Source organism: Coregonus clupeaformis, chromosome 40 (genome assembly GCF_020615455.1).
Source record: "Coregonus clupeaformis isolate EN_2021a chromosome 40, ASM2061545v1, whole genome shotgun sequence".
NCBI classification, from domain to species: Eukaryota; Metazoa; Chordata; class Actinopteri; order Salmoniformes; family Salmonidae; genus Coregonus; species Coregonus clupeaformis.
Window position 1 is genome coordinate 35143874 of NC_059231.1, and position 27842 is coordinate 35171715.

Genomic DNA, 27842 nt, shown 5'->3' on the forward strand with positions numbered 1-27842 from the left:
AAAAATAAACATTTATTCCAAATTAAACGAATACCCCCACCTCTGTGTCATGTTGTTTTGTTTTTTTATCCCATGTGGCTGCACTTTTCAACCTGGGACAGTCCCATATCACAACCCCTTTTCAGGTGACCCAACTTTTCTTTCTACAAAAAAAGGTCCTTTTGTCAGCAAAACGCATAAATTAATTCAGGCTACGAGAGTGTAGGCCCAATTACAATCATTGAATGTCATTACACTTTTTGGTGTTTTGTAACAAGATGTCTCTTTCCATTCATCAAATGGCACAAGTGCACAGTGCACTGTTTGGATGCTGGAATTCTTTTGAAGAGGATGAACATGCTCAGGTAGCCTACGTTTTAAAGTGATTTGTTTGGCAATAAGATGAAAACTGTTTAATGACATGTCTTTAGCCTGCTATAGTATAGTAATATATTAGGCCCATAAAAAATGTCATGCACATAGGAGGTCCTGTAAAAAAAAATTGAGACCCACGAATGTCACGGCATAATTTGCACTGGGACCAATACATGCTGAAAACGTAGTAAAGAAATGTAATCAAACTCTTGAGTACATTACTTCAATTGATATCGGTGTACTGATTACCTCTAGCACAAACAGAAAAGCAAGCAATGTTGATCAATGTAAGAAAGCCTATTATATCTCTATAGCCACTCATTTTATATCATAGATAACGTGGAATGCGTCAAATTATGCACTGTGGGTCCGGCTATCAAAATGCATTTTAATTTTACTTTTTGAAGACACCACATAGCTCAATGGACACCACATCGGCTATTAAACCAACAGTGAGATTGATGGCGCCCTTCACTCCCCCATACCCCAAAGCGAGATTATTCGCGCTGTCTTGCTACAGAACTGCAATAATACATACGATTCTCAGCAGCTGTCTGACCTCCCTATACGCCGACTCACTCTCACCTTTTGTCCGGTTCATGACAGGAGCGCTCAGCGGTCCAGAATAGAGAACGGTTTTCAAAGACTCAAGCAATCTTAAATAGATTTTCAACAAGATGTTTTAATCAGAAAATATCTTCCAAGTGCAATGGGACCATGGATATTACTATTTTTCTTTTCATATGGAGTTTTACATGGGCAAGGTAAGAGTTAAAACTGGTGAGATTGCCTGGAGTGGACTATCACTATTAACAGTGTTACTAATATTGTAATAATTAATTAATTAAATTAATGTTGGAATAAAATATAGGCCTGTTGTATTTTACTCTGGATTGTTCAATCAGAAATATGAATATGAAATACATTCTTCGAATCAAACATGCCAAAAAAGTTTCTACATTACACCTTTTGAATTGTGAAATGGGCCTAGATTATATATGTAGAAAAGTATGTTCAGGAATGCCTTGTATATAGCCTACATCTGCTGACTAGGCTTAGCCAAATAATTAATTGCTGTTTGGTTACCCCCCCTCTCTCTTTTGTCAAAACCTTTCCCACCATGTTCTCACCCCACATAAACTTGTCCAGAGCACCCAGAGTACAGTTCGCCCATGTTGAAGGACTGCTGTCAGGATGGGAGGGGCCGAGCTCTGGTTGAACAAGACTGTACAGTCCTCCCTCTAATCGCAGCCTCTCACATCTGCAGGTAGGTAACAGTAACACCTGGTTTTCAGGAGGACAGTATGTATGTGTCTGTAACCTGTGTGACCCAGTTCATAAGAGGCCCCTGTTGGTAGGGAAATACATGAAGAAATCCAGGACAGTCCAGGAATGGTTAGATAATTAGATGTTATAGTGCTTGTGCTGTTGACTATCATTGTAGTAAGTAGCCTAGTGCCAAGAAAAAAAAACTAATTATTTATTGGGCATTGTTACTGCATTCATAATGGGAGGCACAGGGGCGTAGTGGTATGCCTGTTGAGAGATGATGGTGTCATTAAAACAGGAAAGTCCTTAGTGGGGTTGAAGCCCCAACTCAACCCCAACCACTCCCCCTGCCAACCCCCATCACTCTTCCTCTATCACCTCCCACCACCACCCATTCCCCCTACAACCCCCCACAACCCTCAACCCCGTTGGGCAGATTGCCACATAGGCCCCATGTACAGGAGCTAAGTGCCCCCTTGGAGCCCTCCTAAAGGACCCCCGGGCTGCAGGGTGCCTGTAAAGAGCTATGTGGTTGGATTTGAAAATTGCAGTGGGGAAGACACCTGGAGCACACATGGGATGGCCTTTTTCTGACTGAAGACAACATCCTTTCCTCTCCTCACACCATCTGAATTGTTCTGCTCTTCACTTCTCAGTGGTCTAACAGGATAGCTCAGGAGCAGTGTTGTTCCGCTGTAGAAGGGGACACATTGTGTACCAGCGGCATCAACCTGGCCAAAGAACAGGGGGCCTGTGTGGTGCCTTTCACCCATGGGGACCCCTGTGAAACAAAGACTACCAAGGTGTGTGACTGTGTATTGGAACTCTCTCTCAATCACCTTCCTCCTTTTTTACTTACTGTAGCTCCTCTCCAACATCTACCAATACAGCTTTTTCTTCCATCCTCACTCACTTGTCTCTGACTCTACCCTCTCTTAAGGAGCGACTGAACGCACCGATTGATCATGTTTTTCTGTTGCTCATTAAGAAAAATGTCATTTCAATCTTGGAGGTGTGATTCGATGTGGCAGCTACTGATGTTTGTTCCCCATGAAACACCATAGGAACAAAGCCAGTATCACTTCCTCAAAATAGTCAGAATGAATCTAAGATAAATCAATAAATCAATAATTCATTTTGACGTTTTTGCTAAGGTGCTTGGTGCAGTATTTCTAAAAAAAAATGTTTGGGACGTCTTGTCTTATGTAAACAAAGTCCGATCTGCTGCGCTGCTAGGCAGGTCTGTCTCACTGTCTGTGTGTTCTGCGGTACAATTGGATAGAGCGCAATCACTGCAGCTGTTTATCCTGTATTAGTGGGCATTGTCGAAATCAAAAACCAACCCTCAAGTAAGTCCTGACAAACTCTTGTACTCAAATCTCACAAAACTGCGTTTTGGAAGATACTGACTTTATGACCAAAATTAACCTACTTGCACCCTTTAGTCAATTTTGGCACTGGAATAAATGTTTCTGATTAATATCGATGTCACGTGCCGTTTTCAACAAGAGAAGTTGGTTCTCGAGTTCAGTTCTGCTTTAATGCATACGTGTCTACTGTCCATTTACTGGCGTTTTGAGATACATACTGTGTAAGTAACATTTTAGATACATGCCCTTTCTCTGCTTCCTCTCCCCCTCTCATATGTGTTGTGACTGCTGTCTGCTGGGCCTGATGTCTGCTAGCAGTGGTAATGGCTGTGAGCTGGCCCTAGACCTGGGAAAGCAGTGTCAGGAGACAGCCCAGGCCTGCTGTAGTTGGGTATGACCAGAGCACAACAAGCCTGCTGCTGGGGCTCAAGGTAACCTAGTGCTACAGCAGTGCTTACCAAATGGTGCTCCAGAACCCAAGTGGCTCAGTCCTAAATGGTGCTCCAGAACCCATGTGGCACAGTCCTAAATTATAGGCCAGTGGCTCAGTCCTAAATTATAGGCCAGTGGCTGTGTCCAAATGGTGTCCCAGACAAAAAAACAGTTTGTGAACCATTAGTTTGACAGAATGTTACCTGCCAGCGCAAACAATATTTGGTTCTGGGTTCCGAGATTAGTGAAGCACTGACCCGGACATTGTAGAGAAAAACAAGTGAATCAATCATATGGCACCTACAGTGGAATAAACCAAGTCAATCAATCAACCAAGCAAAGCTCCCCGATAAGGTTATTGTTGATTGATAAGATTGAAATAGAGTAACACGAAGGGATCGCCTCCCGGCAAACCCCTTGTGAAGTTCAATGAGAGAAGATCGGTAATAGAGGTGGCATTCGTTGGATTGAACATCCCACGGGAAATCGAGTTGTGTACGTTGTTCGCATGAGTTTCCTTGATTGGTGAAGCGTGTAGAGTTGATCCATAGTTCGGGAAATGGGAAATGGCGGCGAGTAGTGCGGACAAAATGGACGAAATTGAGAAAACGTTGGTGAAGCAACATCTGTGCTGGAATGTGAACAATGTGGGTGTCAGTTCTGATGGTATGGAGCGGGAGGATGAGGGTCAAGGACCGGAATGGTCGGTAGTGGAAAGACATAGGAAGAAGAGAGATCATAATACAGAAAGCAGTGGCGCGTCTAGTAAAGAAAGCATAAAGAGGGCCAAGGTAGGAAGCAAGAGTAATGTGTTGGAGTGGAAAGTGGTGATAGTGTTTGATGAGATACCAGGGCCTCAATTACAAACTCTCCGACTAACTAATGCCGTAGAGAAAGAGGTAGGTGAAGTGAAATTAGCTCGGTTCATTGGAAATGGTAGATTGTTAATATTGTGTGGTAGCCAGGCTCAGAAAGAGAAGATTTTGAAAATGGAAAAGCTTAATGGGAAGAAGATTAAAAGCCATGTCCCTGGTGCGTATGCTAGATTGAAGGGAGTCATCACTGGGGTCCCAATATCTATGTCAACAGATGATATTAAAGAAAATGTGAAGGGAGGCAGAGATAATGTGAAGGGAGGCCAAAAGGGAAAGAGGGTCAAAGAAGTGAAAGCTTATCGGTGATGCTGAGGTTTGAGAAAGTCTTGCTGGGAAAAGTACAGGTAGGATTCCTTAGTTTCAATGTTAGAGAATGTGTCCCATATGTACTGCAGTGTTTTAAATGCCAAAGAATGGGACATGTAGCTGCTCAGTGTAAAGGAAATAAAAGATGTGCCAAGTGTGGAGGGGTACATGATTACGGTGAATGTGGAAGTAATGTGAAGGTTAAGTGCTGTAATTGTGGGGAAGAACACAGTGCAGCATTTAGTGAATGTCAGGTACAGGGAGAGGCAAGAGAGGCTCAGAGATATAGGATCAGTCATGATGTATCGTATGCAGAGGCCATAAAACAGATTGGTAGAACTACAGTGCGGACTGATGGAGCTTACATGGATGTACCTGTAGTAAGTGGACCTACTTAAGTGGACCTAATGTCGGGGCTGGTGCTTCTGAAGGTCCTGGCATGTTCAGAAATCTTGTGCGGTGTCAAAGGACACTTTGATAATGAATAAAGTTGACTTCGTAGCTTTTATTGGTAAGGTTATCAATATGACTCGGGTTGTGGAAATCAGAAAGGCCAGGTTGAAGGTTATTGTGGAGACGGCAAAAGAGATATTGGGGGTAACAGATGTTAATGTTGAAATGGTTGTTGACATGCTGAACAATCCTAAGGGTGGAGTGTTTCAGCATGATATAGATCAAGTTTAATGGGGTTAGGGAGGGGGTTTTGGGGGAGGGGGGAGGGTGTGGTAGAAGTTAGGGATTTATTTGGTTTTTAATTTTATTTTCATGTTAGTACAGAATTGGGCAGATCATGATTGATCGTACATTCCAGCACAGTAGGTGGCGGCATGCACTTAAACGATTGTTTGCGGACCATAGAAGAATAAGAAAAAGAGTTCAGTCCGTCTTATTGTGACACCATGTACTAAGGCTAGCTGTAACAGTGCGATTTCTTTTGAATCTTGAAAGTGAACATTTAAAAATGTTTGTTTTCTTCCACAGCCCAGACTGAAGTGAACCCTTCACCTAGTGATCCACTGAAGTCACCGGCTAAGGGCCCATGCAAAGGTCAGGCACCTCTGATTCAGTCATTGATATATATTTGTGTCTGTTTATTTTCTGTTACAGTTCTGCCAAGCATACAATAGGATATACTTTATTGTCCATTTGCATGGACAGTTTAATGCATTTCTTTACAATGAAAACACTTAAAAATGCTATGTGGAGAACAGCAAAAAACAAGCAAAAATGACCTCAGTCATTATCACCTTGGCTGCTATAGGTTTGTTCACCTCAGTCGATCTACAAACATATAGCCTATTAACTATATAATTGTAATGTTTTACCCCGGAAAGGGGAGAAATATGAGAAAGGATTCACACTGACATGTAGCTTCAGCGACTGTTCAGTCAGTTGTAATGATGAATTGCATAAAATCATCATCTCTTTACATAGATATCTATTTTCTCAAATTACATAGCGTTCACGTTTGTATTCCTAGGCATTACTAATCAAGCTCCGCACAAACACACATCAATGGAGCACACAGATTATCGTATTATCACATTCGCATTAATTATTTGAATATTACTTACGATTCTGTATTAATATCAGTAATGGAATTTTTTTTACTCCAGTGGGCGATCGACATAAGATGAACAACAAATGTATTGTTTGCATTTTGTTGCATTTTAATGTAGGCCTATAAGGAAGATAGGCCATGTGGAGATGTTCATATTGAAACATATCTTATTTTGTTTAAGTTTCTAACTTTTTTGATAAGATTAGTACAGATTTTCTCAGGGGACCCCACATGGGGCCCCGTTGCCCGACCTCAAGTTTGCAACTACTTTACTAACCTCTCTAACTGCTTGCTTCATCTCTTTCTCTGTCTCCTCTGTTTCCTCCTGCATGCATTGCAGCCTGCCTTAGCCTCACCACTGAGCGCCACATCAGTGTCTGTCTCAGGAGCCTACTCTCTGTAAAGCAAAGTTATTATGAGAACTTAGTAGCCTATTTTTTGTTCCTGCTGAGGTAGGCTTTGTTTAACGTTAGCTTCTTAGTTCATCCTTCTAGCTGGCTAAGTAATACTAGCCTGAGCCCTTCAACGTTACTGCAATAGAAGACAATAGCTACCTGACTGTCTGACATATCTATAAGCGACTCTTTACCAGTTGAGTCCTCATTCTCCGAGAGTCGGTTTTGATTTGTATGGGGGATGTCTGTAGACATGGCAATATTGCCTTTTGTCGAGCATCTCGTAAACACACTGTCAGCAGCGTCTCTATTGCCTACTTGAGCCGACTCTGAGCTGTGATAGTTTGTTTCACGTCTCAGGCCTGTGCCGCGAGAGGGCGGAGTTAGCCGTTCAAGAGAGTAGTGAATGTGCCCCTTGCACTGCAGCCTGCAGAGCTTGGACCCCAGGATCATATCATCATCTACTGAGGATGCCCTTGTTAGAGACTGACAGCTCCCCGTACCAGGCTAGGAAACAGAAAGTCAGAACATTTTCTATATGGCAGGTGTAGTAGTTGGAGTGTATCCGGGTGTTGATATTCAGTTATCTCAGTCAGGGCAGGAGGGTCTTTTCAGGATTGGAGAGTAGAGTTGTTAGTTTAGTAATGTGTGATAACTGATGACATAACAACTGAACTAACATGTACGTGTGTGTGGTTGTGTGTGTGTTTAGTAGGATCCACCAAGTGTTCACATCTGTGTGTGGGCAAAGGCACATGTGCTTGCTTCGATGGCTACAAACTCAAACCAGACCAACACAACTGTGAGGGTGAGTATGTAGACCTATGCAAAAATGGTACATCCCATAACATATAGAACATGTGACTCATCATAGGCTAGAATACACTCAAGCAATCAGACATGCACATTAGTGGTCAGCTGTTTGTTCACCCGCACCCGCCCGCAATTGCTAATAACCCTTCCTCAACTGCCCGACTAAATGTGATGAAGTGAAAATCTGAGGCCTAGGGTGCAGTATTTTATTGTTAACTGATTTAGATATTTTTTTGCGTACAATTTCCAATATTTTGGTAGGCTATTTGTTAGTATACTTCTCTATAATTAGATACATGCAGCTTCCCTTCTGTCATTATATGTTGCCCTAGAAGACTATATAAACCCTTGCTCACCAGAATAATGTCATAAATCGATAGAATGAATGCTTCAATGTAATTGACATCGGTAAAGTTTTCTCTGTCATCTCTGTTTCTTTCGTGGAGCAAAGACATTTAGGGACCGGGAGAAAATGCAATAACAAAAAATGTCTGTTAAAAATGTCAAAAAATGTGTTTGACCGGTTGTAAGGAAATAGAAAACTGTGAAAACTACTAAAAATGTTTTATCTGATAAGATTTCAGTTCGGCTTAGATGTATATTTTATATGGTTGAAATACTATCCGCTTTTATGATGCTGATAAAGATAGCACTTCTACAGAAGGTATCTAACTGCGCATTCACATTCTCTCAAGATGCTGAAATAAATAAATCATATTTCTCCACTCAAAGGTTTGCCTATATTTTGGTGTACACTGTATATACAAAAGTATGTGGACACCCCTTCAAATGACTGGATTTGGCTATTTCAGCCACACCCGTTGCTGACAGGTGTATAAAGTCGAGCACACAGCCATGCAATCTCCATAGACACACATTGGCAGTAGAATGGCCTTACTAAAGAGCTCAGTGACTTTCAACATGCCACCTTTCCAACAAGTCAGTTCGAGCTGCCCCGGTCAACTGTAAGTGCTGTTATTGTGAAGTGGAAACGTCTAAGAGCAACAGCGGCTCAGCCGCAAAGTGGTAGGCCACACAAGCTCGCAGAACGGGACCGCCGAGTGCTCAAGAGCATAGCGTGTAAAAATTATCTGTCCTCGGTTGCAACGCTCACTACCGAGTTCCAATCTGCCTCTGGAAGCAACGTCAGCACAAGAACTGTTAGTCGGGAGCTTCATGAAATGGATTTCCATGGCCGAGCAGCTGCACACAAGCCTAAGATCACCATGCGCAAAGCCAAGCGTTAGTCTGGAGTGGTGTAAAGATCGACGCCATTGGATTCTGGAGCAGTGGAAACACGTTCTCTGGAGTGATGAATCACGCTTCAACATCTGGCAGTCCAATGGACAAATCTGGGTTGGCGGATGCCAGAAAAAAGCTACCTGCCCCTAAGGGCTAGGTCCCTTAGTTCCAGTGAAGGGAAGTCTTAACGCTACAGCATACAATGACATTCTAGACGATTCTGTGCTTCCAACTTTGTGGTAGCAGTTTGGGGAAGGCCCTTTCCTGTTTCAGCATGACAATGCCCCCGTGCACAAAGCGAGGTCCATACAGAAATGGTTTGTCGAGATCGGTGTGGAAGAACTTGACTGGCCTCTACAGAGCCCTGACTTCAACCCCATCGAACACCTTTGGGATGAATTGGAAGGCTGACTGCGAGCCAGGCCTAATCGCTGAATGGAAGCAAGTCCCCGCAGCAATGTTCCAACATCTAGTGGAAAGCCTTACTAGAAGAGTGGAGGCTGTTATAGAAGCAAAGGGGTGACCAACTCCATTTTACTGCCCATGATTTTGGAATGAGATGTTCGACAAGCAGGTGTCCACATAATTTTGGTCCTGTAGTGTATAATTTTCCTGCAGGAAATGCTTAATTCTGCAGGAGATAATATTAAGGCTATGTGAGAGGTTATAGACCTACAGTCAGTTTCCAGATTTCAGTTTCCATTTAACGCCATAGGCGTGTTTGAAGTCTTGTGACTGTCGAATTTGTATAGCGCCTCACAATCATCACATAACATAGGAACTGCTATCATCCTCTTTTACCACTTCACCAAATCTTTCCAAAACTTTACTTTTCTGGCCCTCCCTCTATATTTTCAACTCTTCATTTCGCAGCTTTTCTCTTATTGAATTAAACTCCGACGTTGTCCTTTTTGCCTCCGTGGATTGACATGAACTTTTTCTGCCTGTTCCCAAAAGCATTCGATGATTGACGTGTAGGCTATTTAGCGAGCATACAGTTATAGGCCCTCTAAATATTAGGCTTACGCACTAATGCCAGATTGCCTAAATTAATGAAAGAAAAACCTCAATGTAGCCTATACATAGAAATTGCACAAGAATTATACATTTATGGATTTTTTAAGGTATTGCTTTCTCTTTATTCAACCCGCCCGCCACCCACCCGCTCTTCATCCACACAATATTTCATGACCCTAATCCCACCCGCCCCGCAGATATAACCACGGGGACTGTTGGTTATGAGTCAACCCACACATCACTAATGCACATGTACCAGGACATGATATAATAGGAAAATGTCATCCTGTCACGTTTTTGCAAGATGTTATGCCTCAACCAATTGATACTTATGCCAATAAATCGCAGTCAATGGGAAAAGATGAGTGTCAACCAATTGATGCTTATGTTAATACATTGCATTCAATGTAAATGATGTGTCACAAGGTTGATGCTTATGTCAGTACATTACAGTCAATGGGAAAAGATAAGTGTCAACCAATTGAAGCTTATGTCAATACATTGCATTCAATGGCAAAATATGAGTGTCAAAGGGTTTATGCTAATGTCAATGCATGGCTGTCAAAACATCGCAGTCAGTGGGGAAAAGATGAATGTCAACCGATTGAAGCTTATGCCAATACATTCCAGTCAGTGGGAAAATATGAAAAGATGAGACTCACAGACAGACAGACATCTCTCTCTCTCTTGCTCTCTCTCGCTCTCCTCTAATCCCCCTTCTCCCTGTCTTTCTTCTCTCTCTCCCTCCCTCCTTCTCTCTCCTTCTCTTTGCCCCCTCTGTCTCTTTCTTTCAACCTAATCTTTATCCCCCTTTCTCTTCTCTCTCCCTCCCCCTTCTTTCACCACCTCTAACCTCTCTCCCTCTCCCCTCTCTTCTATCTCTCCCCTCCTTCCTCTCTCTCCCCCTCCCTCCCTCCTTAACAAGGACATTGACGCATAAGTCAATACATTGCATTCAAGGCAAAGAAATTGGTGATACAGCTGCAATGGGTAAATTGGTGAAAAACCCAGACATTCAGACAGACATGCAGACAGACATGCAGACAGACAGACCGGCAAACAAACAGACAGACGCAGGTAGGCAGAAAGACACACAGACACACAGACAGACAGGAAAAAAGACAGACACAGACAGTCAATCTAAAAAGATTGGACCAATATCCTCTTCAGAATTCATTCTAACAAGGCTCTTAGCTTCTAGAACTGCAAGATCATTGTGTCCAATGGAGGTCATAAAATGCTTTGGGTCGATTGACTTCAAATTTCATATGTCGGGTCATGATGGTCTCCAGTCACAAATCTGTAAAATTTGGAAAGATTCAACCTTTTTAACCTTTCAAAACCACCCCTATGACCCCCAATTAAGTCACTTCCTGTAATCGCAGGAAGCAGTACTTCAATGTACTGCCTCTTGGGGACACTCTTTAACAATGCCCTGAGTTTCGAGTCTTTAAATAAAGAATTAACCATTCTACAGAGGATGGAAGACAGTGTTTTTGTGTAACTGCATGGAAAGAAAGAAGCACCATGTTGAGGATGAATTAAGCCGTTTCCTGTTGCCACAGTAAGCTGAACCTCAACACAGGGCATCCCTGTAAGGTCACGACTAGTGCGTCATGGTTATCTGAGGGCTGTAGGTAATACTTTTCTATCGAAGAAAGGCCTTGTTCACTGTGGGACCAAGTTTTCACAGTGAAGAGTTAATTTCACATGGTGAGATGTAGGCTTGCCTTCATCGGGAGCGTCTGTTGAACAATCTTATACCTGTATTGTGTTTCTAGCCTCAACCGTTCTGCAGATGTCACTCAAAAGCACACTAACTCTAGGTCAGGCTTCAAATGAGACAATGTTTAGTTTAGTTTATTAGGATCCCCATTAGCTACTGCACATGCAGCAGCTACTCTTCCTGGGGTCCACATAAAACGTAAAAATACATGACAACAACAGTTATAGACAACGACATCACATAAATAAAATAACATAAAAAATGTAATACTAAAATAAGAGTTATACACTGAGTATACAAAACATAAAATCTGTTTTTTAAAGCTAAACTTGCTTTTTGCCTGAGTAACCTCTGGTGTCAGAACATTCCATGATGACATGGCTCTATATTATACATAACTGAGCGACGCATTAAATCTGTTTTTGGTTTGGGTACAGTGAAGAAGCCCATAGGGGCATGTCTGGTGGGGTATGTACAGTGCATTCAGAATGTATTCAGACCCCTTCACTTTTTCCACATTTTGTTACGTTACAGCCGTATTCTAAAATTGATTAAATCATTTTTTCCCTCATAAATCTACACACAATACCCCATAATGACAAAGCAACAACAGGTTTTTAGAAATTTTAGCAAATAATATTTAAAAAAATCACATTTACTTAAGTATTCAAACCCTTTACTCAGTACTTTGTTGAAGCACCTTTGACAGCGATTACAGTCTTCTTGGGTATGACGCTACAAGCTTGGCACACCTTTATTTGGGGAGTTTCTCCCATTCTTCTCTGCAGATCCTCTCAAGCTCTGTCAGGTTGGATGGGGAGTGTCGTTGCACAGCTATTTTCAGGTCTCTCCAGAGATGTTCGATCGGGTTCAAGTCCGGGCTCTGGCTGGGCCACTCAAGGACATTCAGAGACTTGTTGCATTGGCCACATCCCGGCTCAAACCTAAACCTAGCCTCAACCCTAACCCTTACCCTTCGCTTCCTCTCTACATCTTGGCTCAACCCTAACCATAGCCATAACCCTAACTACTTGTCCACTAACCCTAGACATAACACTAATTAACAATGAAATAATTCACCTCACCCCCCAACTACATTGCAGAAAGGTATGCCTCACTTGAAGCCTGACCTAGAGTTAATGTGCTTTTGAGTGACGTCGGCAGAACGGTTGAGGCTAAAAACAAAATGTAGGTATGGGATTGTTCAACAGACGCTCCCGATGAATGCAAGCCTACACCTGACTATGTAAAATTAACTCTTGACAGTGAAAACTTGGTCACACAGAGAACAAGGCCTTTCTTCGATAGAAAAGCATTACCTACAGCCCTCACATAACCATCTAGCTAACCGTCCTTCCACACATCTCTCTTGTTATTATGTGTTAGACATTAACGAGTGCAGGCAGTACTCAGGACGCCTCTGTGCCCACAAGTGTGAGACACCCTGGGGTCCTACCAGTGTTCCTGTACCACAGGCTTCAAACTGGCCAGCGACGGCAGGAACTGTGAAGGTAAGAAGCTATGACTCCACCAAAGAAATTAATTCTCTCTGAATCCATCTTTCAGTCTGCTTGGGGGTGCTCGGGTCAAAGGAATTGAAGTACTGTATGTGTGCTACTCCAACACTGCAGTGTGCTATTGGTGCTGGGAGAGAAAAGCTGGAGTATTTTTCACTTTTGTTCTATTCAGCCCTTTTCAGGAATTACAGTAGTCTCACATATTTTGAGTTACAAATCCAACCAACATTTGCAATTCACACTGATACAAATGACGTTTTATAAAGTGTCAAACTCAGATGACCTGTGACCTTTGACCTGTGCAAGATATGAATGAGTGTTATATGAACCCCTGCAGTCAGGAGTGTGCTAATGTTTATGGCTCCTACCAGTGCTACTGTCGCCATGGCTACCAGCTCAGTGACATCAATGGGATCACTTGTGAAGGTAGGTAAATGAATGTGAAGGTAAGAGTAAATATTGGCAGTATTGGAAGAATTTACTAAGATACCAGTATATAGGATGTAAGTATTTAAAGTAACTGGAATTTTAAGACAGCATGCTTTTAGGACAGCAAGCCTGGTATTAGGCTGAGATGGAGGGAATGTCACACCTTCCAACCTGCATTCAGTTGCCTTCATATTCGAGGCAGCTACACTTTTTCAGTTGTTTGGGTACAATCTCCTCTCTCTCTCTCATCATTATCAGATATTGCCAACTGGGGGTCACGTGTGTTCCTACCACTGTTCCAACACCCCAGGAAGCTTCCGCTGTACCTCGCCCCCAACGGACGAGCCTGCCAAGGTCAGGGAAAACATTTCACCATCCCTCCATTCCTCCTCTCCTCCATACCTCCCTTGTCCGTCATTCTCCCTCACTCTTAGAAAAAAAGGGTAATTCGGCTATCCCCATAGGAGAACCATTTTTGGTTCCATGTAGAACAATCTGTGGAAAGGGTTCTAACTGGAACCAAAAAGGGTTATTCAAAGGGTTATTCTATGGAGACAGCCAAATAATGCTTTTAGGTTGTAGATAAACACACTCTTATAAAAACATGTGGTATCTAAACATTATTGTTTAGATAAACACATTGGAAATAATGTATTTTGTGTTTTTGTGAGTGTGTCCATTATGTGCAAGTATGTGCAAATGTGTTTAGATGTCATTTAATACAGATGCGTTTAGATGTGCATGACTGTGTATGTGCAATATTGTATGTGAAACACACTGATAACATTTTTCGTTCTCTCTCTGTTCAGATATTAATGAGTGTGTGGCCGGATCCCACAGCTGCGCGGTGACAGAGAGCTGCTTCAACGTACAGGGAGGGTTCAGATGTCTGTCCTTCGAGTGTCCACACAACATCCGCCAGACAGCAGAGGGGTGAGAACTAGAACTGAACTGAGAACAGTGTTTACTTTCCTTTACTGTCTGGCCTGCTGTGTCTGTGTGAAATTAGTATGTTTTATACGCTCTTTCTCTGATCAATTATCATTGCTCTTTTATAACTCATCATTTTCTTAAGAGGTGGCTGGCATCTGTTGAGATACTGTATGGTGGCAATCTTTGGTGACAATTTTGTCTGACCAGAATCGTCACTTTGCACCTTGTGACAGTCACACAACTTTTTAATTTCACAATTTCTGACTCTCTTTGCCCCTCCCGATGTTCCCTTCTCCTTCCAGCCGTTGCGAACGCGTCGCCTGCGAGTTCATACGGGACCCCTTGTGTTTATCCCTCCCCTTAAGAATATCTTTCTACAACATCACTTTCCCCACCAACATCTCCGTGCCGGCCGATGTCTTCTGCATGGGGCCCTCCAACTCAGTCCCAGGGGACGACATCCAGCTATACATCGTTGCAGGAGACCAAGGCAGCTTCTTCAGTGCCCAGAGACAGGCCCACAGTGGAGTGATCTCACTGCAAAGTATTGTGACGGAACCCCGGGACTTCTTGCTCACGGTGGAGATGAGGCTCATACGTTACGGGACTGTTCATCTTTAAATGGCTAAGATTGCGGTGTTTATCACCCACAAGCAGCCCATCCCACCAAGACTACCATTCTAAAGACCATTCTCTAACCCTGCTGTCATAAAATGGCTGATCTCATATTTGACCATCATGATGAAGAATAATCTTATCTATTTAGTAGCATTCCTCAACCTTCTGTGTTCTGGGGAAGTTACATGGTGATATTCAAGTGTTGTGACAATGGGTGCTGTGATGTGTAATGTTCACTAGGTGGGGATCATAGGCAGTATAAGAATCTAATCTACCCAATCTACCTCATGATTTGCATGGCAGCTTTGCTTTGGATTTTGAGCTTTTGTTGCTTTTTATTGTATTTTTTTGCAATTAAAATGAATTTGTTACACAGTGATTTCTTTCCCTTTCTAATTTCCCTTCTACCCCCTAACCAGATACTAATACAATACGTATTGCTCTCACTAACAATGGCTGCTGCAGCAATATCCATTAAAACTATTCTATCCTGTCCTGTGGCGATTATTAATGACGGTTGGTGAATTCATTTTTCCCGATGCCCTACCTACCTCTGCCAATCTGCCTTAACAGAGGATCAAGGATGTCCCTCTTTAGTGGAGCAATGAAAAATAAAGCATGCCACTTATTTATGGGTACTTGGTCCCTGGCCAGTGGCGGGAGCTCAATTAGTGGTCTCCAAGCTTTACAGCCGAGAAGATGGATGATGCTCTTAGTGTTAGTGTTGGGTGGTTATCAATGAGTACTGCTGGTAAATTATACGAAAACACAAGGAGCTGTGATAGACTTGAGCCAGACAACTTTTACTTTCCAGTGATCAGGTTTTCTTTTATAGTTTAGTCTGGATTGTGGACTACTATTCCCCTTGGATTTGTGGTTTGGCATCTGTTGAATACAGAAGCTGTTTTGAAATGTATGGATGGATATGTCCTGTTGACAGTCTATGGAATATTTGAGAAATGTGGGATTCCCATTCCGGTCTCTGTTGCTTTTGATGTATTAACTACCAGCTGTGGCTCACTTCTGTTCTGTCTCATTATCTTCCCATCCAGTCACCTTAGTTGACATTGTGTGTCTGAATTGCTGTGGCGGGTCTATAGTTACTGCAGTTACCCTCTGTGGCAATGCCCTTGCATCAGAAACCACACAATCATTTTGTGGCTTTGGCCCACAGACCTGAAGGCAAACTTGGACCCACCTGCTAGCACTGCTAGAGCCTAATTACAAGCCCCCTTCCCTTTTGGAAGCTTGACTTCCATGTAGAGGCTTCTTTTTTAACCTCAGGAGACCCTCAATGTGTCCAATGCCTTGTTTGGCCTCTCCTCTTAAGCCTTGATTCATTAATAAACCATTAAAAATATATATGGATCTATTCAGGCGTTGCCAGAGTTTTGTGTGAAATGCTCTGGATTGTAGAAGTGCTTATCCATTCATCACCATTGAATTGATGCATTGAATGAGGGAGCCTTGTGAATTTTTCTTTTTCTGTAAGTGTTGTTGGCATTTCAACATTGATTTGTATTGTTACTGTATTTCAGTTTACATAATGTAATTGTGCACTTGAACATCTCTCTCTCTCTCTCTCTCTCTCTCTCTCTCTCTCTCTCTCTCTCTCTCTCTCTCTCTCTCTCTCTCTCTCTCTCTCTCTCTCTCTCTCTCTCTCTCTCTCTCTCTCTCTCTCTCTCTCTCTCTCTCTCTCTCTCTCTCTCTCTCTCTCTCTCTCTCAATTCAAATGGCTTTATTGACATGGGAAACATATGTTTACATTGCCAAAGCAAATGGAATAGGCAATAAACAAAAGGGAAATAAACAAAGGAAACATTAGTAAACATTACACTCACAAAAGTTTTAAAAGAATATAGACATTTCAAATGTTATATTATTGGCTATGTACAGTACAGTGTTGTAACAATGTGCAAGTAGTTGAAGTATGAAAGGGAAAATAAAGAGATAAATATAGGTTGTATTTACAATATTTGTGCTCCCAGGTTGCCCTTTTCTCATGGCAACGGGCCACAAATCTTGCTGCTGTGACTGCACACTTTATTTTGCCACAAATTCTTTGTGGGAAATACAGTATGTGTCTCTATTGTGGTCATACATTTGTCAGGAGGTTAGGAAGTGTAGCTCAGTTTCCACCTCATTTTGTGGGCAGTGGGCACATAGCCTGCCATCTCTCGAGAGCCAGGTCTGTCTATGGCGGCCTCTCTCAATAGCAAGGCTATGTTCACTGAGTTTGTACATAGTCAAGGATTTTCTTAATTTAGGGTCAGTCACAGTGGTCAAGTATTCTGCCACTGTGTATGAGAGTTTAGGGCCAGATAGAATTCCAATTTGCTCTGTTTTTTGGTTGATTCTTTCCGGTGTGTCAAATAGTTATGTTTTTGCTTTCTCATAATTTAGTTGGGTCTAAATGTGTTTCTGTCCTGGGGCTCTGTGGAGTCTGTTTGTGTTTGTGAACAGAGCCCCAGAACCAGCTGGCTGAGGGGACTCTTCTCTAGGTTAATCACTCTGTAGGTGAGGGCTTTGTGGTGGAATGTGTGAGCATAACTTCCTTTTAGGTGGTTGTAGAATTTTCTGGATTTTGATAACTAGCTGGTATAGTCCTAATTCTGCTCTGCATGCATTGTTTGAGGTTTTGCATTATACACAAAGTATATTTTTGCAGAATTCTGCATGCAGAGTCTCAATTAGGTGTTTGTCCCATTTTATGAATTATTGGCTGGTGAGTGGACCGCAGACCTCACAACCAAAGAGGACAATGGGTTCGATATCTGAAGTATTTTTAGCCAGATCCTAATTGGGATGTTGAGTTTTATGTTCCTTTTGATGGCATAGAAGGCCCTTCTTGCCTAGTCTCTTAGATCATTCACAGCCTTGTAGAAGTTACCTGTGGTGTTGATGTAAAGGCCGAGGTAGGTGTAATTCTTTGTGTGCTCTAGGGCAACAGTGTCTAGATAGAATTTGTATTTGTTGTCTTGGCTACTGGACCTTTTTTGGAATACCATTATTTTTGTCTTACTGTGATTCACTGTCAGGGCCCAAGTCTGACAGAATCTGCGCAGAAGATCTAGGTGCTGCTGTAGGCCCTCCTTGGTTGGGGACAGAAGCACCAGATCATCTGCAAACAGTAGACATTTGATTTCTGAGTCCAGTAGGGTGAGGCCGGGTGCTGCAGACTGTTCTAGTGCCCTTGCCAATTCATTGATATATACAGTTGAAGTCGGAAGTTTACATACACCTTAGCCAAATACATTTAAACTCAGTTTTTCACAATTCCTGACATTTAATCCTAGTAACAATTCCCTGTCTTAGGTCAGTTAGGATCACCACTTTATTTTAAGAATGTGAAATGTCAGAATAGTAGTAGAGAGAATGATTTCTTTCAGCTTTTATTTCTTTCATCACATTCCCAGTGGGACAGAAGTTTACATACACTCAATTATTATTTGGTAGCATTGCCTTTAAATTGTTTAACTTGGGTCAAACGTTTCGGGTAGCCTTCCACAATAAGTTGGGTGAATGTTGGCCCATTCCTCCTGACAGAGCTGTTGTGTAACTGAGTCACGTTTTACGTTTGTAGGCCTCCTTGCTCGCACACGCTTTTTCAGTTCTGCCCACAAATTTTCTATAGGATTGAGGTCAGGGCTTTGTGATGGCCACTCCAATACCTTGACTTTGTTGTCCTTAAGCCATTTTGCCACAACTTTGGAAGTATGCTTGGGGTCATTGTCCATTTGGAACACCCATTTGCGACCAAGCTTTAACTTCCTGACTGATGTCTTGAGATGTTGCTTCAATATATCCACATAATTTTCCTTCCTCATGATGCCATCTATTTTGTGAAGTGCACCAGTCCCTCCTGCAGCAAAGCACCCCCACAGCATTATGCTACCACGCCCGTGCTTCACGGTTGGGATGGTGTTCTTCGGCTTGCAAGCCTTCCCCTTTTTCCTCCAAAAAATTATGGCCAAACAGTTCAAATTTTTTTTCATTAGACCAGTGGACATTTCTCCAAAAATTACGATCTTTGTCCCCATGTGCAGTTGCAAACCGTAGTCTGGCTTTTTTTATGGCGGTTTTGGAGCAGTGGCTTCTTCCTTGCTGAGCGGCCTTTCAGGTTATGTCGATATAGGACTCGTTTTACTATGGATATAGATACTTTTGTACCTGTTTCCTTCAGCATCTTCACAAGGTCCTTTGCTGTTGTTCTGGGATTGATTTGCACTTTTCGCACCAAAGTACGTTCATCTCTAGGAGACGTAGTCCCATGGTGTTTATACTTGCGTACTATTGTTTGTACAGATGAACGTGGTACCTTCAGGCATTTGGAAATTGCTCCCAAGGATGAACCAGACTTGTGGAGGTCTACAATATTTTGGCTGATTTCTTTTGATTTTCCCATGATGTCAAGCAAAGAGGCACTGAGTTTGAAGGTAGGCCTTGAAATACATCCACAGGTACACCTCCAATAGGCTAATTAATTAATTAATTGACATAATTTGAGTCAATCAGAAGCTTCTAAAGCCATGACATCATTTTCTGGAATTTTCCAAGCTGTTTAAAGGCACAGTCAATTTAGTGTATGTAAACTTCTGACCCACTGGAATTGTGATACAGTGAATTATAAGTGAAATAATCTGTCTGTAAACAATTGTTGGAAAAATTACGTGTGTCATGCACAAAGCAGAGGTCCTAACCGACTTGCCAAACCATAGTTTGTTAACAAGAAATTTGTGGAGTGGTTGATAAACGAGTTTTAATAACTCCAACCTAAGTATATGTAAACTTCCGACTTCAACTGTATGTTGGAGGGTGGGGCTCAAGCTGCATCCCTGTCTCACCCCATAGCCCTGAGGAAAGAATTCTGTGTGTTTATTGCCAATTTTAACTGCACACTTGTAGTTTGTGTACATTTATTTTATAATGTCATATATAGCAACCCTCATGCCAAATTGAGTCAAAAGCTTTTTTTTTTATCAACAAAGTGTAACGATCCCGGCAGTCTGAGTCGGGTCCTGTCTGTGGACTAGTTTTTCTGCTCGTGATCTCCAGTTTCCCGAGGGTTCTGGAACGCTCCGGGGAGCTCTCTTGATTTCCGCACCTGCATCCCATCAGCAATCTGCACACCTGGTCCTGATCATCACCCTTCTTAGGCTCTGGCCTAACATCCATTCCCTGCCGGATCGTTAGCCATGAACAGTAGGTTTACCAGAGTATCAGTCTTAGAGCTTCTAGCGTTAGTTTTGTTGTTTTGCACCTTGTTGGTTTGTTGTTTACTTACCTCCGTTTTGTTCCATCTGCAGTCACTCGTCCGGAACCTTCATCCAACCTCTGCCTGGTGGTCGGCGGCTGCCGAGCCATGATTGGATCAACCACTGCACCCCCAACAACTACTCAACGCCGCCCGCTCTGTTCCCTGGATTATTCAGCATCACTCTTGAATTTGTAAATAAACACTCGCCTTCGTTTCAACTTACCTTGTCCTGGTCTGCTTCTGGGTTCTGGCTTTGTAACTCGTGACAGAACGATCCGGCCAGTAATGAACCCAGCGGACCTGGACGCTGTTCGCCATGCCATTTCCCATCAGGAGAAGATGTTGGGACAACATAGCACGGCACTACAGGAGATAGCGTTGTCAGTTCGGAACCTTTCTACCGGTCTGACGGAGGTCCAGAACCAGCGCAAGTTTCCGGTGGAGGATCCACTACCGGTTTCACCCATCTCGCCTGCCGCGTCTGGAGCTGTGTCCTTCCGTGAGCCCAAGGTTCCGACGCCGGATAAATATGAGGGGGAGCTGGGAAGATGCCGTTCTTTCCTTATGCAGTGTGGGTTGGTGTTCGATCTACAGCCCTACTCTTATGCCACAGACAAGGGCTAGGATAGCCTTTGTGATTGAGTTGCTGCGTGGTCGAGCGCTGGAGTGGGCTTCAGCCGTTTGGGAACGACAAGACCCCTGCATGGCTTCATACCAGGGGTTCACGGCCGAGATGAGGAAGCTCTTCGACCATTCCGTCCGAGGGAGGGACGCAGCTAGGCGCCTGTTTCGCTTCACCAAGGAACTCGCAGCGTGGCCGACTTCGTGATCGAGTTCAAGACGTTGGCTGTGGAGAGTGGGTGGAATGAGGAGTCTCTGCAAGCGGCCTTTTACCAGGGTCTGTCGGAGCAGCTCAAGGATGAGTTGATCTCCTATCCGGAGCCTAGTGACCTGGACAGCTTGGTAGCCTTGTCTATTCGGGTGGATAATCGAGTCCGAGAGCGAAGGAGGGAGAAGCAATGGGGTCCGTCCAATCGATCAGCTTCTCAGTTCCCAGTCGGGTCGGGTGGTGGACCAGAACACGTCGATCATTCTCCACCACAAAGGATTAGTGGAGAGGTCCTCTCTCCCGATTCTGAACCCATGCAAGTGGGGCGGCACGGGTTAACCAAGGAGGAGCGTCAACATAGACGTAAGACCAACTGCTGCCTCTACTGTGGTAGCTCGGGACATTACATCTCCACTTGTTCCCGGCGGTCGTCAAACTGCCCGGCTCGCTAAAGTTGGGAGGACTTTTAGCGAGCCAGTTTCAACCTCTCAGTACCTCTGTCAGACCCCGTTTCCGGCTACCCTTGTGAACAGGAATCAGAGCTTAGCGATTAACGCTTTTATCGATTCAGGTGCCGATGGAAGCTTTCTTGATGCCGAGTTGGTGGAACAGCTGGGGCTTTCCAAGGAGCAATTGCCGGAAGCCATTGAAGCGACCACTCTGAACGGCAGTAGTCTGGCACGTATCACGATGAGGACTGAACCGGTTAAGATGCTGTTGTCGGGGAATCATTCGGAGATGATTTCATTCTTCATTCTGCCGTCTTCCCATGTTCCTCTGGTCCTTGGATACCCCTGGCTGAAGGAACACAATCCCACGTTCGATTGGGTGACGGGCAAGGTAACGAGTTGGAGCCTTGATTGTCATGCTAACTGTCTCAAGACTGCCTGTCCCCATTCGGTTCCCAGTCAGGTGATTGAGGCTAAACCCCCAGATTTGTCCCTGGTTCCCGAGACATATCACGATTTGGGGAAAGTGTTCAGTAAGCAGAAGGCTCTGTCACTCCCTCCCCACCGACCATATGATTGTGCCATCAACCTGTTCCCTGGAGCTGTCTACCCCCAAGGGAAGGTTATACAGTATCTCCCGCCCTGAACGTGAGGCTTTGGAGACCTACATCAAGGAGTCCCTAGCTGCTGGTCTCGTTCGTCCCTCGTCATCACCCCTGGGGGCAGGATTCTTCTTTGTGGGTAAGAAGGATGGCTCTCTTCGACCGTGTATTGATTATCGGGGGGTTGAATGACATCACGGTCAAGAACAAGTATCCCCTGCCCTTGATGAGTTCTGCCTTCGACTCCTTACAGGGTGCTACGGTGTTCACCAAGCTAGACCCTACGCAATGCGTATCACATGGTCCGGATCAGAGAGGGAGACGAGTGGTTGACGGGTTTCAATACACCGATGGGTCACTTCGAGTATCAGGTGATGCCGTTTGGACTGACCAATGCTCCAGCGGTATTCCAGAGTATGGTGAACGACGTCCTGAGAGATATGATCGGTCTCTTTGTGTTTGTTTACCTGGATGACATTCTGATCTTCTCGAAGGAACCTTCCGACCACGTCCAGCATGTCCGGCAGGTTCTGCAGCGATTGTTGGAGAATCGCCTGTTCGTGAAGGCCGAGAAGTGCGAGTTTCACGCCCACACGACATCCTTTCTCGGGTACATCATCTCCAGGGGAGAGATTAGGATGGACCAGGAGAAGGTTAGAGCGGTTCTGGAATGGGCCCAGCCCGGTACGAGATTGCAGCTCCAGAGATTTTTTGGGGGTTTGCGAATTTCTACCGCAGATTCATCCGGGATTACAGCCGTGTGGCCGCTCCGTTAACGGCCTTGACTTCCAGTATCAGGAGCTTCAAGTGGAATCCGGAGGCGGATCGGCGTTTCTGGATTTGAAGAGGCGATTCACCAACGCACCGATTCTCTCTCAACCGGACACGGCCCGTCAGTTCGTCGTTGAAGTGGACGCGTCTGATGTGGGAGTTGGCGCCATCCTGTCGCAGCGATGCTCCACGGACAGTAAACTCCATCCCTGCGCCTACTACTCTCGTCGCCTTTCGCCTGCGGAGAGGAATTACGATGTGGGTAACCGGGAGCTTCTCGCGGTGAAACTTGCCTTGGAGGAGTGGCGCCACTGGTTGGAGGGGGCGGAGCAGCCGTTTATTGTCTGGACTGACCACAAGAATCTTGCTTACGTGCAATCGGCTAGAGCGTCTCAACTCCCCGTCAGGCCAGGTGGTCGTTGTTTTTCGGACGATTCAATTTTTTCCCTGACGTTCCGACCTGGATCTAAGAAGCGGCAAGGCGGACGCCTTGTCTCGGATGTTCTCCAAGACGGAGGAGAGTGGGTCCAAGACCGAGACAATTCTCCCCCGGAACTGCGTCGTGGGAGCTGTTAGGTGGAAGATTGAGGAGGAGGTGATGGCGGCTCTTCGGACGCAGCCCGGTCCCGGTTGACTTCTTTCTCCCCTCTCTCTCCAGATAAAATCCTGCGACTTGTGACTGCAGGCCGCCCAACAACCTGCCCGCTTGACCCCATCCCCTCCTCCCTTCTCCAGACCATCTCCGGTGACCTTCTCCCCTACCTCACCTCGCTGATCAACTCATCCTTGACCGCTGGCCATGTCCCTTCCGTCTTCAAGAGAGCGAGAGTTGCTCCCCTTCTCAAAAAACCAACACTCGACCCCACTGATGTCAACAACTACAGACCAGTATCCCTTCTTTCTTTTCTTTCCAAAACTATTGAGCGTGCCGTCTTTAGCCAACTCTCTTGCTATCTCTCTCAGAATGACCTTCTTGATCCAAACCAATCAGGTTTCAGGACTGGTCATTCAACTGAGACTGCTCTTCTCTGTGTCACGGAGACTCTCCGCACTGCTAAAGCTAACTCTCTCTCCTCTGCTCTTGTCCTTCTAGACCTGTCTGCTGCCTTTGATACTGTGAACCATCAGATCCTCCTCTCCACCCTCTCCGAGATGGGCATCTCCGGCGCGGCTCACTCCTGGATTGCGTCCTACCTGACCGGTCGCTCCTACCAAGTGGCGTGGCGGGAAGCTGTCTCCGCACCACGTGCTCTCACCACTGGTGTCCCCCAGGGATCGGTTCTGGGCCCTCTCCTTTTCTCCCTATACACCAAGTCACTTGGCTCTGTCATATCCTCACATGGTCTCTCCTATCATTGCTACGCTGACGATACACAACTAATCTTCTCCTTTCCCCCTTCTGATAACCAGGTGGCGAATCGCATCTCTGCATGTCTGGCAGACATATCAGTATGGATGACGGATCACCACCTCAAGCTGAACCCTGGCAAGACGGAGCTGCTCTTCCTCCCGGGGAAGGACTGCCCGTTCCATGATCTCGCCATCACGGTTGACAACTCCGCTGTGTCCTCCTCCCAGAGTGCGAAGAGCCTAGGCGTGACCCTGGACAACACCCTGTCGTTCTCCGCCAACATCAAGGCGGTGACCCGCTCCTGCAGGTTCATGCTCTACAACATTCGGAGAGTGCGACCCTGCCTTACACAGGAAGCGGCGCAGGTCCTGGTCCAGGCACTTGTCATCTCCCGTCTGGACTACTGCAACTCGCTGTTGGCTGGGCTCCCTGCCTGTGCCATTAAACCCCTACAACTCATCCAGAATGCCGCAGCCCGTCTGGTGTTCAACCTTCCCAAGTTCTCTCACGTCACCCCCTCCTCCGCACACTCCACTGGCTTCCAGTTGAAGCTCGCATCCGCTACAAGACCATGGTGCTTGCCTATGGAGCAGTGAGGGGAACGGCACCTCTGTACCTTCAGGCTCTGATCAGTCCCTACACCCAAAGCGAGGACATTGCGTTCATCCACCTCTGGCCTGCTGGCTCCCTTCCTCTGCGGAAGCATAGCTCCCGCTCAGCCCAGTCAAAACTGTTCGCTGCTCTGGCACCCCAATGGTGGAACAAGCTCCCTCACGACGCCAGGACAGCGGAGTCACTCACCACCTTCCGGAGACATTTGAAACCCCACCTCTTTAAGGAATACCTGGGATAGGATAAAGTATTCCTTCTAACCCCCCCTAAATTGTAAAGTGGTTATCCCACTGGCTATAGGGTGAACGCACCAATTTGTGAGTCGCTCTGGCTAAGAGCGTCTGCTAAATGACGTTAATGTGCCCCTGAGCAAGGCACTTAACCCTAATTGCTCCTGTAAGTCGCTCTGGTTAAGAGCGTCTGCTAAATGACTAAAATGTAAATGTAAATGTAACGGTCCACCCGGTCGGTTGTTTGTGCCTGAGTCGGTTCGTCCTGCGGTCCTCAAATGGTCCCACGCCAGCAAGATGGCTTGTCACCCTGGCGTGGCTCGGACGATGGCGTTTCTTCGCAGACGTTTTTGGTGGCCTGCCATGGCCGAGGATACTCGGGGTTATGTTGCTGCCTGTCCAGTGTGTGCGCAGAATAAGAGTACCAATCGGCCCAGCTCTGGACTACTTCACCCCCTTCCTATTCCCCGGCGACCATGGTCGCATCTGGCCCTGGACTTTGTCACTGGGTTGCCCGCTTCTGAGGGGAACACGGTCGTTCTGACTATCGTGGACAGATTCAGCAAGTTCGCCCACTTTGTGCCAATTGCCAAGCTTCCCTCTGCCTCGGAGACGTCCGAGATCCTGGTTAGGGAGGTTTTCAGGGTCCACGGGTTGCCCAGTGATATCGTTTCCGACCGTGGCCCTCAGTTTACCTCTGCTGTCTGGAAGTCCTTCTGTTTGGCCATTGGAGCTACAGTCAGTCTCACATCTGGTTTTCACCCCCAATCTAATGGTCAGGCGGAGAGAGCCAACCAGAAGATGGAATCCACGCTACGCTGCCTGGCCTCTTCCAACCCCACCTCCTGGGTCTCTCAGTTGCCTTGGGTTGAGTATGCCCACAATACTCTCCCTACATCTGCCACTGGGATGTCTCCCTTCCAGTGCCTGTATGGCTACCAACCTCTCTTGTTCCCTTCTCAGGAGAAGGAGCTCTCAGTGCCTTCTGTTCAGGCCCATATTCGTCGTTGCCACCGGACCTGGCATCGGGCCAGAAAGGCACTCCTTAGAGTTTCGGACCGGTATCAGCTCCAGGCGAATCGTCGCCGGATCCCCGCTCCCACCTACACCATCGGAGATAGGGTCTGGTTGGCCACACGGGATCTTCCTTTACGGACTGAGTCTAGGAAGTTGTTACCGAAGTTCATTGGTCCGTTTGTGGTGGAGAAGGTGATCAATCCGGTGGCAGTTCGACTCAAACTCCCGAGGACGCTCAGAGTCCATCCCACCTTTCATGTCTCCTGCCTCAAGCCTGTTTTCCTCAGTCCTCTGTTGCCTCCTCCGCCTCCTCCTCCTCCTCCTCGGATGATCGGAGGTGGTCCTGCCTACACGGTGCGACGCATCATGGATTCCAGACGGCGGGGCCGGGGTTTCCAGTATCTCGTGGACTGGGAGGGGTATGGTCCTGAAGAGAGGAGTTGGATTCCGCGCGACAGATCCTAGATGCTGACCTCATCCGTGACTTCTACCGCCTCCATCCTGGCGCTCCGGGGAGTCCGCCCGGTGGCGTTCGTCGGAGGGGGGTACTGTAACGATCCCGGCAGTCTGAGTCGGGTCCTGTCTGTGGACTAGTTTTTCTGCTCGTGATCTCCAGTTTCCCGAGGGTTCTGGAACGCTCCGGGGAGCTCTCTTGATTTCCGCACCTGCATCCCATCAGCAATCTGCACACCTGGTCCTGATCATCACCCTTCTTAGGCTCTGGCCTAACATCCATTCCCTGCCGGATCGTTAGCCATGAACAGTAGGTTTACCAGAGTATCAGTCTTAGAGCTTCTAGCGTTAGTTTTGTTGTTTTGCACCTTGTTGGTTTGTTGTTTACTTACCTCCGTTTTGTTCCATCTGCAGTCACTCGTCCGGAACCTTCATCCAACCTCTGCCTGGTGGTCGGCGGCTGCCGAGCCATGATTGGATCAACCACTGCACCCCCAACAACTACTCAACGCCGCCCGCTCTGTTCCCTGGATTATTCAGCATCACTCTTGAATTTGTAAATAAACACTCGCCTTCGTTTCAACTTACCTTGTCCTGGTCTGCTTCTGGGTTCTGGCTTTGTAACTCGTGACACAAAGCATGAAAAGACATTGCTTCTGTTTTATTTAGTTTGTTTGTCAATAAGGGTGTGCAGGGTCTGTCGTACGGTATTTTGGTAAGAAGCCAATTTGACATTTGCTCAGGACATTTTTTTCACTGAGGAAATGTTGGAGTCTGATTTTTCTGAGATTGCTGCTGACACATATTCCACGGTAATTATTGGGGTACATTTGTTTCCACTTTTGTGAATTGGGGTGATCAGGCCTTGTGTGGTGGTGTTACAATTGGCCCAGCGTCGTCCAGGGTAGGGGAGGGAATGGCCGGCAGGGATGTAGCTCAGTTGGTAGAGCACAGCGTAAACAAACCCAGGGTTGTGGGTTCGATTCCCACGGGGGGCCAGTATAAAAAAATTAAAATAATGTATGCACTCACTAACTGTAAGTCGCTCTGGATAAGAGCGTCTGCTAAATGACTCAAATGTAAAAATGTTTTTAAAAATGTGTTACAGGCGCAGGAGGGTAAATCACAGAATAACAGGTTTATTCCGTTGACACAGCGGTACGCGACAATGCGTCAAACACTCCAGTTTGGAAATATACAGCACACTGGAAACAACAAGGCACACAAGTGAATATCCCGGCGGTACAAAGTACAAGAGCTCCACTGAGCTAAACTAACCTCCACAATAAACAATCACACACAAAGACAAGGGGGCATAGGGAACACTTATACAGGTACTGATGAGGGCAAATGAAACCAGGTGTGTGTAATAAACAAGACAAAACAAATGGATTGTTGAGATGAGGAGCGGCAG

The 27842-nt window shown here is 45.5% G+C and overlaps 1 long non-coding RNA gene and 1 pseudogene across 1 annotated transcript; both read left to right on the plus strand.

The window, feature by feature from the left end:
• The first annotated feature begins 3346 nt into the window (after nt 1–3346).
• On the plus strand, nt 3347–7355 carry LOC121581241. Its single transcript, XR_006658005.1, has 3 exons — nt 3347–3424; nt 5588–5653; nt 7275–7355. It is a non-coding gene; the product is annotated as an uncharacterized LOC121581241 (long non-coding RNA).
• A 3265-nt stretch (nt 7356–10620) lies between these two features.
• The window catches only part of LOC121555118, a 64410-nt pseudogene continuing 47188 nt past the window's right edge, over nt 10621–27842 (plus strand).